Source organism: Stegostoma tigrinum, unplaced genomic scaffold (genome assembly GCF_030684315.1).
Source record: "Stegostoma tigrinum isolate sSteTig4 unplaced genomic scaffold, sSteTig4.hap1 scaffold_91, whole genome shotgun sequence".
In the NCBI taxonomy this organism is placed as follows: Eukaryota; Metazoa; Chordata; class Chondrichthyes; order Orectolobiformes; family Stegostomatidae; genus Stegostoma; species Stegostoma tigrinum.
The window spans coordinates 571222-587437 of record NW_026728816.1 but is presented as its reverse complement, the minus strand read 5'-3'; the positions used below and the strand labels follow the sequence as shown (position 1 = coordinate 587437).

Sequence of the window (16216 nt, the reverse complement as noted above, 5' to 3'; positions counted from 1 at the left end):
GGCGCACACATTCTGTCGTGCGCACACTCACACTTTCATGCACCATCTTTGCACTCTTGAGCACAATCATATGCTCACCTCTCTCTCGCACACAGTCAATTTGATTTGAGTCATCATTGTCACTTGTGCCTTGGTACACTGAGAAGTTTTCTTATGCATGCAGTACAGACAGATCATACCATACAAAGTGCATTCGTGAAATGGAACATTGTACATCTTCTCTGTAGCTGTCACTGAGAGCGAGATCCAAGTTAGATCCAAAGGGCCTGTTCTGTGCTGTACTGTTCTATGTTCTATGTTCTAGATTTAAAATTTTAAGTGTTCTATTCAGATCCCCAATAACAGCGGTGAAGATGCAGTTCTTGAATCTTTTCACACATGTATACAAACTTTTTTACATCTTCCCTTCAGTCAAAGGTAGAAGAGAGTGTAATTGTTGGGTGAGAAGGGCCTTTGATTTTGTCAGTGGGTTTCCCGAGGCAGTGGGAAGTACAGGTGGAATCAATGAATGGAAGGCTGGTTTGCATAATGGACTATGCTGTGTTCACGACTCTGTAGTTTCTTATGACCTGAGGAAGAGCTGTTGCCAAACCATGCTGTGATAGGTTGCTTTCTATGGTACATCAATAATTGTTGTCCTTGTGGACACACTGAATTGCCTTAGCCTCTTGGGGAAATGGAGACATTGGTGTGCTTTTTTGCCCATTGTGACGATCTGGGTGGACCAGGAGAGATCGTTGGTGATCAACACTCTCAACTATCTCCACCTCAGCAACATCTCTCTCACTGTCTGATGCAGGCGCGCTCACACTCACATTCTGTCGCCCATTCTGTCTGTCTGTCTGTCTCTCTCTCCCTCATCGCCCACCTCTCTCGCTCTGTCTGTCGCGCGCTCGCTCTCTCCAATTCTGCCTGGAAGAAGAAAGGCAAGAGCCATAATAAATAGGGATTGTTCAGCTAGAGGAACCATGCTGTGATATGCATCCAGACAGGATGCTTTCTCTGGTACATCAATGAAAGTTGTCTTTGTGGACACACCAAACTGCCTTAGCCCCCTGGCAAGTAGAGACAAATGGTGTGCTTTTTTGCCCATTGCGACGATCTGGGTGGACCAGATTTTGCACAGTCGTACCTGTGACTCCATTGTGGCATATTAGCCAGGTCAACAATGTCATTAAGGGGATCCTGAAGGAGGAGGACCCTAAGACACAGCTCGATGTACACATTGGTAAGATGAGTGATTTGGTTTGGGGTAACGCTTGCACCAAGCGTTCTGAGAGCTAGGCAGTGGATTAAATAGCAGGACCTGTAAAGTTGTAATCTCTGGATTATTCCTGGTGCCACATGCTGAGAAGGCAAGAAAAAGGAGAAGAAAACAGATGAATGCTTGGCTCAAGTGTTTGTGTTTGGGGAGGGATTTAGACTCCTGGATCTGAAGGAGAATTTGTGAGGATGGTATGTCCTCTCCAAGTGGGCTGGTCTGCAGCTGAAGCAGAAAGGAACCAAAATCCTTGCACAAGGGTTTGCTAATGTTGTGAGGAATTTAAGCTATCGGCCTTGCAAGCAGTGGGCAGTTGAAGAGCAGGGAATTCACTGAGGGGTGAGAAGCTAATAAAATAATAATTATATTCTGGGATTTCAACTGCACAACATTAATTGAGATTAGACAAAAGTTTGACTTGGGAAATAATTCTTTAAATACATTTGATAGATTATTTTACATGAACATGGAGATGAGCTTGTAAGGGACAGTGCAATGCTGGATCTATTTCTGGGACACAAAGCCAGTGTTCCTTTGGCCCTCGATGTTGCGCCGACCTGTGAACTAATCTTAACCCATCCCCCAACACTATCCCATCATCATCCATATGCTTATCCAAGGACTGTTTAAATGCCCCCAATGTGGCTGAGTGAACTACATCAGCAGGCAGGGCGATCCTTATCGCTCTCCGACTAAAGAACCTGCCTTTGACATCTATCTCAAATCTATTATCGCTCAATGCGTAGCTCTGCCCCCTCAGACAAGCTGATGCCATCATCCTCAGAAAAAGACTCTCACTGTCCACACTATCTAGTCCACTGATCATCTTGTATGTCTCTATTAAATCCCCTCTGAACCTTCTTCTCTCCAATGAGAACAGACCCAAGACCCTCAGCCTTTCTTCCTCAGACCTTCGCTGCAGAGCAGGCAACATCCTGGTAAATCTCCTCTGAACCTTTTCCAATGCTTCTACATCCTTCCTGTAATTGGGTGACCAGAAATGCACGCAGTATTCCAAGTAAGGCTGCACTAGCTACATCTTTTAATTTACTAGCACAGAGTACATCGCGTGCAGGATACCTATTGACCTTTAGCCCCATTAGTTTCCCTAGCACCTCTTCTCTGGTGATATTTCCTGTCTTCTTTTTGCCCCTTGTTAATTAAGTAATTTTGAGATGCTATTTGTGTCTTTTGCTGTGCAGACTGGTATGAAGTATTTATTTGTCTCATTGGCTATTTCCTGATTCCCCATTATTATTTTTGCCGCCTCCATTCTTTAAGGGATCTGCTTTCACTTTGACCTCTTCCTTCATTTGTTTAAATAAGCTCTTATTGTCTGTTTCTTTTCTATTTCTCGGCTTTGAAATCTTTCCTTATTTCTGGTTTTCTACTAACCTTGGGCACTGACTGTTGAATTGGCAGAACATTGGAGAGAATGCTTAGGATATGAAATTTTTGGTCTGATAAATAGTACTCGACATGGTGCTGTTGCCTCCGCTCCTGCTCAGGTCTCTCCCAGTTGAAATGCCAAATGTGAGCCTGCCCATGCTCTTCACAGCTGCCCTGCAGCATTAAATGGCTGGAGGCAGGACAGCGGGCACCCTCTTGGATGGAAGTTCTACCTTGTAGAACTCCTGGCCACTTAGAGCCCAGAAGAGTCTGAAGTTGCTGATGGCTGGATGGCGGGTCCCCGAGGGTTGTTAGGGGTTTTTAAAAGGTTGGATGAGAGTTTAAGGGCATGAAGTGCCTAGGATCAGGCCAAGGGGCCTGTGAACGATGTTCCCCTACCAACTCACTTTTTCTCGACTGGATTGTGCATGTAAAGCTGACTGTCTTTCTGATTGACATCTATCTCCTGACACAATAGAGGGGATCCCTTAAATTGCCATCAATTAGTCTCAGGAGGTCAAAGGATAGACAGGCTGCTTGACAGTTCCCCAGAACTTTCACACATGTACGCACAGTGCCCTCCAGATTTTGTGTGTTCTTCCCACCTTCGTATCTGTGGGATGGGGCTGTATAATCGAGCTCATAAGAAGTTATCCTGAGCCTTGAAATAGGACTGGAATGATGCAGCCAAATCTGGTGACTAAACTTCAAGACTAATAATTTTGGTAGTCTTGAATAATAATAATGAAATTTACCCAACTTGTTTTAAGAATGTGACATTTTATCATCAAATTTAGCTAATGCTGTTTTCATTGGAGTACAGGGGATTAATAAGTAGTTAATCGAGACATTAGGGATTACGATAGGTTGGGATAAGATAAACGTGGAAAAGCTGTGTTCCCATGGCTAATGGATGATGATACAAGGAGAAGGGAATGCATTCATGTTTTGGGGAAAAGATGTAGGGGGATGTAAAGAGGAATTTTTTTTTAAAGCAGTGAATGTTTCTGCCTGGCATTCGATGTTTTGACAATGTTTGCCAGATTTTGTTGGCATCTTGTGAACTAACATTGAATTGATACTTGCTTAACTACTAATTGTTTTTGGTAGACACTGTAGAACATACCATATGTATGGCAAAATAGCAAAATTACAAGAGAAATCTAGTTCAAAACCTAGGTAACAGAGCACCTTTTTAAAATTAACAAGAACGTGTCATTAACACACTTAATAGCTGCGACATAGTGTGATTTAAAAGAATGCTGATAACCCGAAGTGAAATAGGGGTTGTAAGATCCACTGTTTGAAACAAGTGAAGAGCCAATTAGATTGTACTTTGGATTTGGATGTAATGAGAATGCACGCCGGTTGAAAGAGATGGATGTTTTAGGTTAAATTGTTCTGAGTGCTGCTTCATAAATATCAAGGAGGGCTTCATAACATATAAAGCTACTGTTCCTCCACCATTGTTCCACAGAAATTACTGAAGCAAACAACAGAATATGACCAGCATCACTGACGGTTCCCTAGTTAGATTTGACATTTTACATTTGAGAAGGAAATGGCCTGTTTCCATCATTCCAGAGTACTTTTGTGAATCATTGTATTTATTTCTAGGCCAAATAAAGGAATTAATTTTGTTTAATAGATCCAATAAGTTAAAACTGTAATCGAAGTTAGTTTTCTTCCTCCTTTGTAGTGGATCTGTTGGAGTTGCACACAGCACAATGTGTCTTCGATCAACACAAATTGACACAAAACGAGCAACTTCTAAATGTGACTGAAGTAATCAACTGTTCAACGACCATTTATGATGGTTTGGAACAAAATCACAAAAACTAGGTCAATGTGCCACTCTGTGTCGACATGTATCTGAACTGGCTGCTGAACGTCTTTGATACGTATGTATGATTTACACTTGAATGTAGTATGTTTAGATTGTCCTAAGGTGCATTAAACTGCTTCCTGCATATTGGATTTTGATATATGCATGATCAGTTAAGTAAATGTGAAGATTGTCGACTGATTAAAATCAACCCTGGCATTGTTGACAGAAAGTTTCAGTGTGTTCTAATTTCATTTCAGTGAAAGAAATAAAGTAGTTGAAAGTTTTAGCGACTTTTGTTTTAAATCATAAAATTGAAACTGATATACTTTTGATTCCTTTTGGTCAGATCTGTACAGGATCATGTAGACATCGCGACACTCTGATTGCAATGCTCTTCACGGTTACAAATGTTAGTGCTGGAGAATGACGTGTATAATGCGCACAATATGCACATCATCCAGTTAATGTCAAGGAATAAACGGCCAGATGTTGAATAAAATTTTGTGACCGTCAATCTCGTAGAGTCATACAGCATAGAAACACCATATCTATGCCTACCAACAAATACCAAACTGCACTAATCTCATTTATCTACACTTGGTCCAGAGCCTACTTTGACCTAGCATTTTAAATGCTCATCCCAGATGCTTTTTAAATGTTGAGAATACCTGCCTCTACTTGCCCTCTCAGGCAGCGTGCTCCATACGTCTACCAGTTTTGACATGAAAAAGCTTTTCCTCAGACTTCCTCACCTTAAACTTGTGCCATCTGGTTTCATCCTCACCTTAAACTTGTGCCATCTGGTCTTAGACACATGTGCCGTGGGGAAAGAATTCTCACAATGTATTCTGCCTGTGCCTGTCATAATTTTCTATGCCTCAATCAGATCAGAGGAATTGAGTATAAGAGCAAAGTGGTCCTTCTGCAGCTGTACAGGGCCCTGGTGAGACCACACCTGGAATACTGTGTGCAGTTTTGGTCTCCCAATTTGAGGAATGACATTCTTGCTGTTGAGGGAGTGCAGCGTAGGTTCACAAGGTCAATTCCCGGAATGGCGGGACTATCATATGTTGAAAGATTGGAGCGACTGGGCTTGTGTCCTCTCGAGTTTAGAAGGATGAGAGGGGATCTGATTTAGGCGGATAGGATTATTAATGGATTGGACACTGTGGAGGCAGGAAGCATTTTTCTGCTGATGGGTGAGTCCAAGAGGGAGAGAGAAAACAGGAAATTGTAGACCGGTTAGCCTGATGTCAGTGGTGGGAACGATGCTGGAGTGAATTATAAAAGATGAAATTACAACTCATTTGGATAGCCGGAACAGGACAGGTCAGAGTCAGCATGGGTTTACAAAGGGGAAATTGTGCTTGACGAATCTTCTGGAATTTTTTGAGTATGTAACTATGAAGATAGACAAGGGAGAACCAGTGGATGTCGTGAACCTGGACTTTAAGAAAGCCTTTGATAAAGTCCCACATCGGAGACTAGTGAGCAAAGTCAGGGCACATGTTATTGGGGGCAAAATACTGACTTGGATTATAAATTGACTGGCTGACCGGAAACAAAGAGTCGTGATGAACGGGTCACTTTCGGAATGGCAGGCAGTGGCCAGTGGGGTACCACAAGGTTCGGTGCTGGGACCACAGCTGTTTACAATATCCATTAATGATAGAGATGAAGGCATTAAAAGTAATCTTAGCAAATTTTCCAACGACACAAAGCTGGGTGGCAGTGTGAAATGTGAGGAGGATGTTATGAGAATACAGGATGACTTGGATTGGCTCGGTGAGTGGACGGATGGCTGATAGATGCAGTTTAATGTTAATAAATGTGTGGTTATCCACTTTTTTGGTAGCAAGAACAGGAAGGCAGATTACTATCTCAATGGAGTCAAGTTGGTAAAGGGGAAGTACAATGTGATCTTGGTGTTCTTGTACATTAGTCAATGAAAGCAAGCATGCAGGTACAGCAGACAGTGAAGAAAGCCATTGGCATGCTGGCCTTCATAACAAGAGGAATTGAGTATAGGAGCAAAGACGTCCTTCTGCAGCTGTACAGGGACCTAGCTTAGAAGGATGAGAGGGGTCTGATTGAGATGCAGAAGATTATTAAAGGATTGGACACTCTGGAGGCAGGAAGCATGTTTCTGCTGATGGGTGAGTCCAGAACCAGAGGTTCTGTTTAAAAATAAGGGGTAAGCCATTTAGAACAGAGTTGAGGAAAACCTTCTTCACTCAGAGAGTGGTGGATATATGGAATGCTGTGCCCCAGAAGGCTGTGGAGGCCAAGTCTCTGGATAGTTTCAAGAAAGAGATGGATCGATCTCTTCAAGATAGTGGAATCAAGGGTGATGGGGATAAGGCAGGGACAGGATACGGATTGTGGATGATCAGTCATGATTATAATGAATGGTGGTGCTGGCTTGAAGGGCCGAATGGCCTACTCCTGCACCTGTTGTCAGTTGTAAAAGTTAATTGTAGAAGAATGATTAAGATGGTCCCATATATATGGTGTTGGCAGCTGGTTCACATTGGGAAAACAACATGGTTGATCTTGATTCTACTCCTACTTGTTACACAGAAGCCTCTTCGAGCAACAATTCTTGAATGCCACAATGATGCCACCCGAAGGTTGCAGGAACAGCAACTCATATTCAGCTTGGGAACCCTGCAGCCCAATGGTATCAATGTGGACTTCACCAGCTTCAAAATCTCCCCTTCCCCCACCGCATCCTAAAACCAGCCCAGTTCGTCCCCTCCCCCCACTGCACCACACAACCAGCCCAGCTCTTCCCCTCCACCCACTGCATTCCAAAACTAGTCCAACCTGTCTCTGCCTCCCTAACCTGTTCTTCCTCTCACCCATCCCTTCCTCCCACCCCAAGCCGCACCTCCATCTCCTACCTACTAACCTCATGCCACCTCCTTGACCTATCCCCTCCCTACCTCCCCACCTATACTCTCCTCTCCACAAACTATCTTCTTTTCTCTCCATCTTCGGTCTGCCTCCCCCTCTCTCCCTATTTATTCCAGAACCCTCACCCCATCCCCCTTTCTGATGAAGGGTCTAGGCCCGAAACATCAGCTTTTGTGCTCCTGAGATGCTGCTGGGCCTGCTGTGTTCATCCAGCCTCACATTTTATTATTCTTGAATGTTGATGGGACGTTGAAATGCAGGTAGATTATCGTGATCACTTGTTGAAAATGGATAGCAGCTAGTAGTTCTCTTTCGTCTCAACTAGTGACCAGTAGGCAACGGTCAAACAGTACCTAACCCAGAGGACACAAGCTCCTCTGAGACATGATGTTAGTTGATTCTCATGAATAACTACCTGCAGATGGACTATCTGCAGATAAAGCATGGTATTAAATCTCACATATACTGCTCTCAACCGTTTTAATCAAAGTATTTATCACTCGTTGCATAGAAACAGATCACAAAACTGAAATGGCATATGCACAAATGCCAGCATAGAAGTTCTATACAGTAGCATTTTGTTTAAAGTTGTATTTGTAAAATAAAAGGGTGAAGTATTAACTTTCACAAATCATATTAACATGCTGTAGAAATCCGTGGAAGTGAGAAATTTGTTTTTTGATTCAATACCTGTCTGACAAATGACAATTCAAAGAGATCTTTGTTTCAGCTGCAGTGGGTTGTGGAGTCGACCTCATTAGGGGCATTTAAGTGACTATTAGACAGGCATATGGGTGTTAATACAAGATAGGGGTGGAGGTTAGATAGACCTGAGGTTTAGGGTAAAAGTTCAGCACGACATCATGGGCTGAAGGGCCTGTACTGTTCGATGTTCTATGTATCTTATGCTGTATTCAAATAAGTAGTCAGTCAGTGGCATTCTGTAACTTCCTTTTCCAGGGGTAGGAGTGGAAGAATCAGAGTGTTTCTTTGAAAATTGGCTTGATGTGTCTGTCCAAGGGTCATCTGGAGGAAAAAATACAAGTGTAAGTACGAAATCTATCATTGCCGATACACATGTAAACTGTAGATTTAACTGTACGTAAACTTTGTTTAACAAACTAGCCCACTCAATAAACTGACAAAAATTACACACCAGATGTTTACTGTATTCTCATCATCTCTGTGATGTCTGGTGAGGGTGCAAGTGAGAAGGCTCCCTGCCAGTAAGTTTGAGTTAAGGCAAAGTTGCATCATTGCTGAAGTTATTTATGCTGTAAATGAAGGAGAACAGTAATGTGTATATCCCATGCGTTATGTTCCTGTTATTGAGTGTGTGTTTTTTGTGTGTGTGGGCCTATTGATCAACTGGAATTTTTGATTATTCAGCCCATTCCTGGTACCACGGGTACTGTTTAACAAAAGGTTTGCTGTCTTAGTATATTTCTCTATTTAGTCACTGCCACTATTAATGTTAAGTTAGAGCGTGGTCTTTGCAGAATCTGCACAGTGCATTCCTGCTGGATAAATGATGCACTACATCTGTATGATGCCATTGCTTCTCAACGACACCAACTTAGCAGCTGTTTTTGTTACCAATAATGTTTTCATCATTAGAATACTTGGAAAATATTCAGAAGTGCTGTATGACTCGACTGCTCACTTGCAGCAGTGATAACACTTAATGTGAGGTCATGTTTTTCCCCATTTGATGTTGTGTTGTCAACAATGTATCTCACAACTAATGGGCATATTTCATTGAAACCTGGTCTGTACAGGTATGGTCCAAGGAAGAACTGATATTAGTTTTTGACAGATCTAGATTTATTTCTCTATTTTTTAAAAACATCAGTTAAAATTCGTTGGATAGGCAAATGATCATCTTTCTAGAATATTGTTGATTGATTTCGAATGTTGTGGATTGTGACAGCCCTGATAGTAGAATTTTTCATAACTATCAAAATATGAGCAGAATTTTCAGAGCAGATTATCAAATTGGCCTGAAGCTTTCTCAGTGAGATGGAAGCTTTTAATAAAAGGATTTATTTTGTCGGCCTTGCATTTACAAAGAATCAGTCAAGTGGAGAAATGCCTCAAAGAAAAGCTGTGTAATTATAGAGTCATGGATGTTTGTTGCACAGGAGGAGGCCGTGCGCTCTGTCGTTACTGCACTGCTCAACAAAGATCTGTCTACATTGAACTCACAGTACATTGATTTCCTTTTTGATTGTTTGACCCATAGCCCTGGAGCCTACAGCAACAGAAGTGAATATCTAAATACTGCTTAAATATTCAGACACTTTCTGAATCAGCCACACTTTCCGTCAGTGAGTTCATGTCAACTGATGGAAAAAGCAGCTTCCAGTTATCCTTTCTATGCCCTTCAAAATCTTAAACACCTTTTACCAGGTCCCCTTGTCTGCTCCAATCTTCTCGTCGGTCAGATGGGCAGGTCAGTGGCAGATTGATATAGCCTGAAGAAGGAATAAGATAAGAGAGTACTTAATGTGGCAAAGCCTGTCGTGCCCGATGGAGGTCAGCAACGGCAGTCAGCAGTGAAGTCCACTGGCAAGGATGGGCGGGTTTTAGCCCAGCGCAGGGAATACAAACCATCACGGGGGAAGCCTCGTTCAGAGTGTCTGCAAACTCGTGGCTTAGGAAAGGACTGTAATAGAACATAGAACATAGAACCGAACAGGACAGCACAGAACAGGCCCTTCAGCCCACAATGTTGTGCCGACCATTGATCCTCATGTATGCACCCTCAAATTTCTGTGACCATATGCATGTCCAGCAGTCTCTTAAATGACCCCAATGACCTTGCTTCCACAACTGCTGCTGGCAACGCATTCCATGCTCTCACAACTCTCTGTGTAAAGAACCCGCCTCTGACATCCCCTCTATACTTTCCACCAACCAGCTTAAAACTATGACCCCTCATGCTAGCCATTTCTGCCCTGGGAAATAGTCTCTGGCTATCAACTCTATCTGTGCCTCATTATCTTGTATACCTCAATTAGGTCCCCTCTCCTCCTCCTTTTCTCCAATGAAAAGAGACCGAGCTCAGTCAACCTCTCTTCATAAGATAAGCCCTCCAGTCCAGGCAGCATCCTGGTAAACCTCTTCTGAACCCTCTCCAAAGCATCCACATCTTTCCAATAATAGGGCGACCATAACTGGACGCAGTATGCCAAGTGCGGTCTAACCAAAGTTTTATAGAGCTGCAACAAGATCTCATGACTCTTAAACTCAATCCCCCTGTTAATGAAAGCCAAAACACCATATGCTTTCTTAACAACCCTGTCCACTTGGGTGGCCATTTTCAGGGATCTCTGTATCTGCATATCAAGATCCCTCTGTTCCTCCACACTGCCAAGAATCCTATCCTTAATCCTGTACTCATCTTTCAAATTCGATCTTCCAAAATGCATCACCTTGCATTTATCTAGGTTGAACTCCATCTGCCACCTCTCAGCCCATCTCTGCATCCTGTCAATGTCCCGCTGCAGCCTACAACAGCCCTCTACACTGTCAACGACACCTCCGACCTTTGTGTCGTCTGCAAACTTGCTGACCCATCCTTCAATCCCCTCATCCAAGTCATTAATAAAAATTACCAACAGTAGAGGCCCAAGGACAGAGCCCTGTGGAACCCCACTCACCACTGACTTCCAGGCAGAATATTTTCCTTCTACTACCACTCGCTGTCTTCTGTTGGCCAGCCAATTCTGTATCCAAGCAGCTAAGTTCCCCTGTATCCCATTCCTCCTGACCTTCTGAATGAGCCTACCATGGGGAACCTTATCAAATGCCTTGCTGAAGTCCATATACATCACATCGACAGCTCGACCCTCATCAACTTTTCTAGTCACATCCTCAAAAAACTCGATAAGGTTTGTGAGGCATGACCTACCCCTCACAAAGCCGTGTTGACTGTATTTGATCAAGCCATGCTCTTCCAGATGGTCGTAAATCCTATCCTTCAGAATCCTTTCTAACACCTTGCAGACGACAGACGTGAGACTTACTGGTCTGTAATTGCCGGGGATTTCCCTATTTCCTTTCTTGAAGAGAGGAATTACATTTGCCTCTCTACTCTCCACTGGAGTCATACCTGAGGACTGGAATGTTTGACTTTTTAAACTTTTGTTTTTATTCTTCTACTGTTCTAATAAGAAGACTGTAGTGCTGAACATTTTAACTTATTCATTTATTTTTATCACATGGAGCATGGAACGGTACAGCACAGTACAGGCCCTTCAGCCCACGATGTTGTGCCGAACTTTTACCCTAATCCTGTGGTCAATCTAACCTCCGCCCCTCCCTTATACTATCATCCATGTGCTTGTCTAATAGCCGATGAAATGCCCCTATTGAGGCTGACTCCACTACCCTCTCCGGCATTGCATTCCACTCCCCTACGACTCTGAGTAAAGAAGGATGGATAAATTTTGTACTTCTGCAACTAAAATTGCGTACCAAAGTACTTTGTACCTGAGATGGCACCGTCTAAGGCAACTTTGTACTCTTTTCTTTGTACTCTTGTACCCTGTATTGAATGCATGTGATAATAAAATCTCAATCTAATGCACAGCAGGACACTGGGAAGCTTAGAGGAGAAAAGGGATCCTGGAGTGCTTGTTCATGAATTCCTGAAGGGGTCAGGTCAGGCTAGTAAGGGTTGTTACAAAGACATATGGGACACCTCCCTTTATCAGTTGTGGCATAAATTGTAAGAGTGGGAAGGTCACTTTGGAGTTGTTTAAAAGTTTGGTTAGGCCACAGCTGGAGTCGTGTGTGGCATTTTGGTCACCACCCATTAGGAAGGATGTAATTGCACTGGAGGGAATGAAAAGGATGTTGCATGTGTTGGAGCATTTTAGCTGTGAAGAAAGACTGGAAAAAATCACATTATTTTCTGTGAAGCAGAGAAGGTTTGGTGGGTGAATGGAGGTCCTGACAGAGGCATATAAGATTATGAGAGGTATAGATGGGTTGAATAGAAAGCATTGTTCCCCTTAGTTAAAGCATCAATAACAATAGGGCATAATTTTCAAGAGAAAGATGGGAATATTTTAGAGGTTTGAGGAAAATCGTTTTCATCCAGAGTGTGGTGAAGGTCTGGAGCGCATTGCCTGGGCGGGAAGTTGAAACAGGAAACCTCACAACCTTTGAAAAGTACTTGGATGAGCAGTTGACATGTCGTAATATTTAAGAGAATGGTCCAGTGTGTAAAAATGGGACTAGTATATGTTGCAGTGTATTTTTAGAGGTACAGCCTTAGTGGGCCATAGGACCCCTTCTGTACTATATGATTCCATGACAACCCCCAGCCCAGGCAGCTGTTTTTTTCAGTCATCTCCAGGATTACACCCTTCGTAGTGTGATCCCTTGCGTTGTTCGCCCTCCCAAGTTCATTAGCTCACACTTTTCCTGGTTGAGTTCAATTGCTGTGCTCAGCTGACCAGTCTGTTGATCTCCTCCTGAAGTTTATTCTTCCTGTCTGTCAACCAATTTTGGATCCAGTGTGCCACTTTGCCTTTGATCCCATGGCTGTTATTTACATGGCCATTCCATCGATATCCTCCTCACTAAATTAGCCATTCGCTAGTGATACAGTCATACATCCTGTGTTTAAGCCCAAATGATGAATTAACTTGACAAATTTCAAGGGTCCTTGTGGAAAGCCCTGCACAACCCCACTCAAAGCAAACATCCTGTCAAATAGATATCCCTCTACCATCAATCACCCTGTGCTCTTTGCCTCAGCCAGTTTTGGCTCCAGTGTGCCTCTTTGCCTTTGATCCCATGGCTGTTGTTTTCTTGCTCAATTTGCCAAGGGGGACTTTACTAAGCCCACATCAAATGCATAATGTGACCTCATCTTAACAAATCCATAGTGTTTATCCCTGATTATTTCTTGCAAGTACATTCTACCCCTAAGAATGCCTCTTTATAGCTTCACCAGTGCTGAGATTATTCTGACTGGCTTTTAATTTCCTGGTCTGTTCCTCTCTCCGTTTGTTAATAGTGGGACAATGTTAATAGTGTTTCATTACTTCACGTGCGATTGACAAGGCTTTGAAAATTGCTACCAGCGGCCCAGATATCTCCTCCCTCACTTCCCCCGCTAGCTGGTATACATTTCAGTTCGCCCTGTAGATGTATCCACTTTTAAAGTTGCTCAACCAGCTGCATCTCCCTGTCTCTTAACCTCTGATGCTCCGAGGTCCTTTGCCCTGATATCTTACTTGCAGTGTCCTTTTCCATTGTAAAGATTGACACAAAATATTCATTGAGGACGGTGCCGATGTTTTCCAGGTCCACACAAAGATTACCTCTGTGAAATGAACGAGGAGATATTAGAGAGGTTTGAGATTTACAATCAAGAAAGAAATTGACAAAATGACTTCCTTGGAGAATCATACAACATCCATTGTCCATTGTTGTAAACAAACAGAAGTTTTTGTTTCCACAGTTGTTTGCAAATAGCCAATCAAGGTAATAAAATAATGTTTTAAGATAATTTACAAAGCAAGGCAATTGAGGAAGATGTATTGGATGTATTGAACTCTCAACTACCTCCCTTAAGTTTAGGAATGTCAGTATTTTTCTTCTGGATAACTTTTGCAGATATCTTCAAACAAGTAGCTGAACCCACAGATTTATGTGACCAACGAAGCCTGAACCTTTTGCTTCACGATGCAGTCCAGATCCCTTGGCAGCTGGGTGAGGTAGCTTCATTTGGAGGCAGCACCATTGAACCAAGTGTCCGCAGTTGCTTCCAACATCTAAGTGTGCTCTGCACCAATTCATATTGTCAAGCGGGTCTACTTGCCAGTATGAATTTTGAGCTCATTTTCGTTTTGTTCACCTGCACATCTGCCAATGTGGTATATCGTATCCATTGCACCCGGTGTGGCCTCCGCTACATTGGGGAAACCAAGCAGAGGCTTGGGAACCACTTTGCAGAACACCTCCGCTTGGTTCGCAACAAACAACTGCACCTCCCAGTCGCGAACCATTTCAACTCCCCCTCTCATTCCTCAGACGACATGTCCATCATGGGCCTCCTGCAGTGCCACAATGATGCCACCCGAAGGTTGCTGGAACAGCAACTCATATTCCGCTTGGAAACCCTGCAGCCCAATGGTATCAATGTGGACTTCACAAGCTTCAAAATCTCCCCTTCCCCCACTGCATCCCAAAACCAGCCCAGTTCTTCCCCTCCCCCCACTGCATCTCAAAACCAGCCCAGCCTGTTTCTGCTTCCCTAACTTGTTCTTCCTCCCACCCATCCCGTCCTCCCATCTCAAGCTGCACCTCCTTTTCCTACCTACTAACCTCATCCCACCTCCTTGACCAGTCTGTCTTCCCTGGACTGACCTATCCCCTCCCTACCTCCCCACCTGTACACTCCTGTCTACCTATCTTCTTTTTTATCCATCTTCGGTCCGCCTCCCCCTCTCTCCTTATTTATTCCAGTTCCCTCTCCCCATGCCCCTCTCTGATGAAGGGTCTAGGCCCGAAATGTCAGCTTTTGTGCTCCTGAGATGCTGCTTGGCCTGCTGTGTTCATCCAGCTCCACACTTTGTTATCTTGCACTATTGATATGGACTGGTTTGTCACTAGAATTTATGACCCAGGCAAAGTGTGTCACGACTTCAGTTGATCTGAGCTCTTATCAGCAGATGGAGCCTCAAGTTAATGCCTCTTCTGAATGCTGGCATCTCCGACAATCCAAATTCCTCAGTACTTCATTGAAGTATTACCCTAAAAATTATGCTTAAATATAAATTACAGCTTGAAGCCATAGCCTTCTAATTTATTGTTGAGAGCTCTACTAGTTTATGACAGAGCTAGAACAGACCTGGAATGGATACGGGATGGTTTTCTTGAGCAATATGTTGAGGAACCAACTGAAAAGCAGTGCATCTAAGACTGGGTGCTGTGTAATGAGAAGGGAATCATTGCCAATCTAGCTGTGCAAGATTTCTTCGAGATGAGTGGCCGCAACATGATAGAATTTTTTCAATCAAGATGGAGAGTGTGAGAGTTGATTTGGAGACCAGGGTGCTGCATCTTAATAATGAAAGCTGAAGATATGAGGCATGAAATTAAGCAACTCTTTGTGATCTATCAAGGCTAAAGGGATGACAGTGGATAGGCAATGGCAAACATTTAAGGAGCACGTGGGCGGACTGCAACAACTGTTTATTCCTGTCTGGCATGAAAGCAAAATGGGTAAGAGGACCAATCCATGACTTAACAAAGGCAATTAGCGATAGTATCTGATCCATGGAAACAACATTTGAGGATTGGCAGCATAGTAGAATTTAGCAAAGAAGGACCAAGGGATTGATTAAGAAGGGGTAAATGCAGTAAAGTAAGCATACAGGGAACATAAAGACTGACACAGAGTTTCTATAGATACGTGAAGAGAAAGAGACTGGTAAAGACAAATGTTAGGAAGGGGGTTGACCAGTCAAGGGAAGACAGACAGGTCAAGGAGGCAGGGCTGACACTGGTGGGTAGGAGGTGGGGTGGGGTTAGGGTGTAACCCTAACCCGAACTCTCACCCTAATCTCCACCCCACCTCCTACCTACCAGCATCATCCCCTCCTCCTTGACCTGTCTGTCTTCCCTTGACTGACGAACCTCCATCATAACTCCCCAACAACACTCACCTTTACTGGCTCCAGCGCCGCCTCTTTGATCTGTCTCCACCTATCTTCTCCTCTATCCATCTTCTATCCACCTCCCCTTCTCTCTTTATTTATTTCAGAATCCCCTTCCCCTCCCCCATTTCTGAAAAAGGGCCC

At 43.4% G+C, this 16216-nt stretch overlaps 1 pseudogene; it reads left to right on the top strand.

Moving 5' to 3' along the window:
- LOC132209404 (utrophin-like) overlaps positions 1-16216 on the top strand; it is a 159795-nt pseudogene that overhangs the window by 124370 nt on the left and 19209 nt on the right.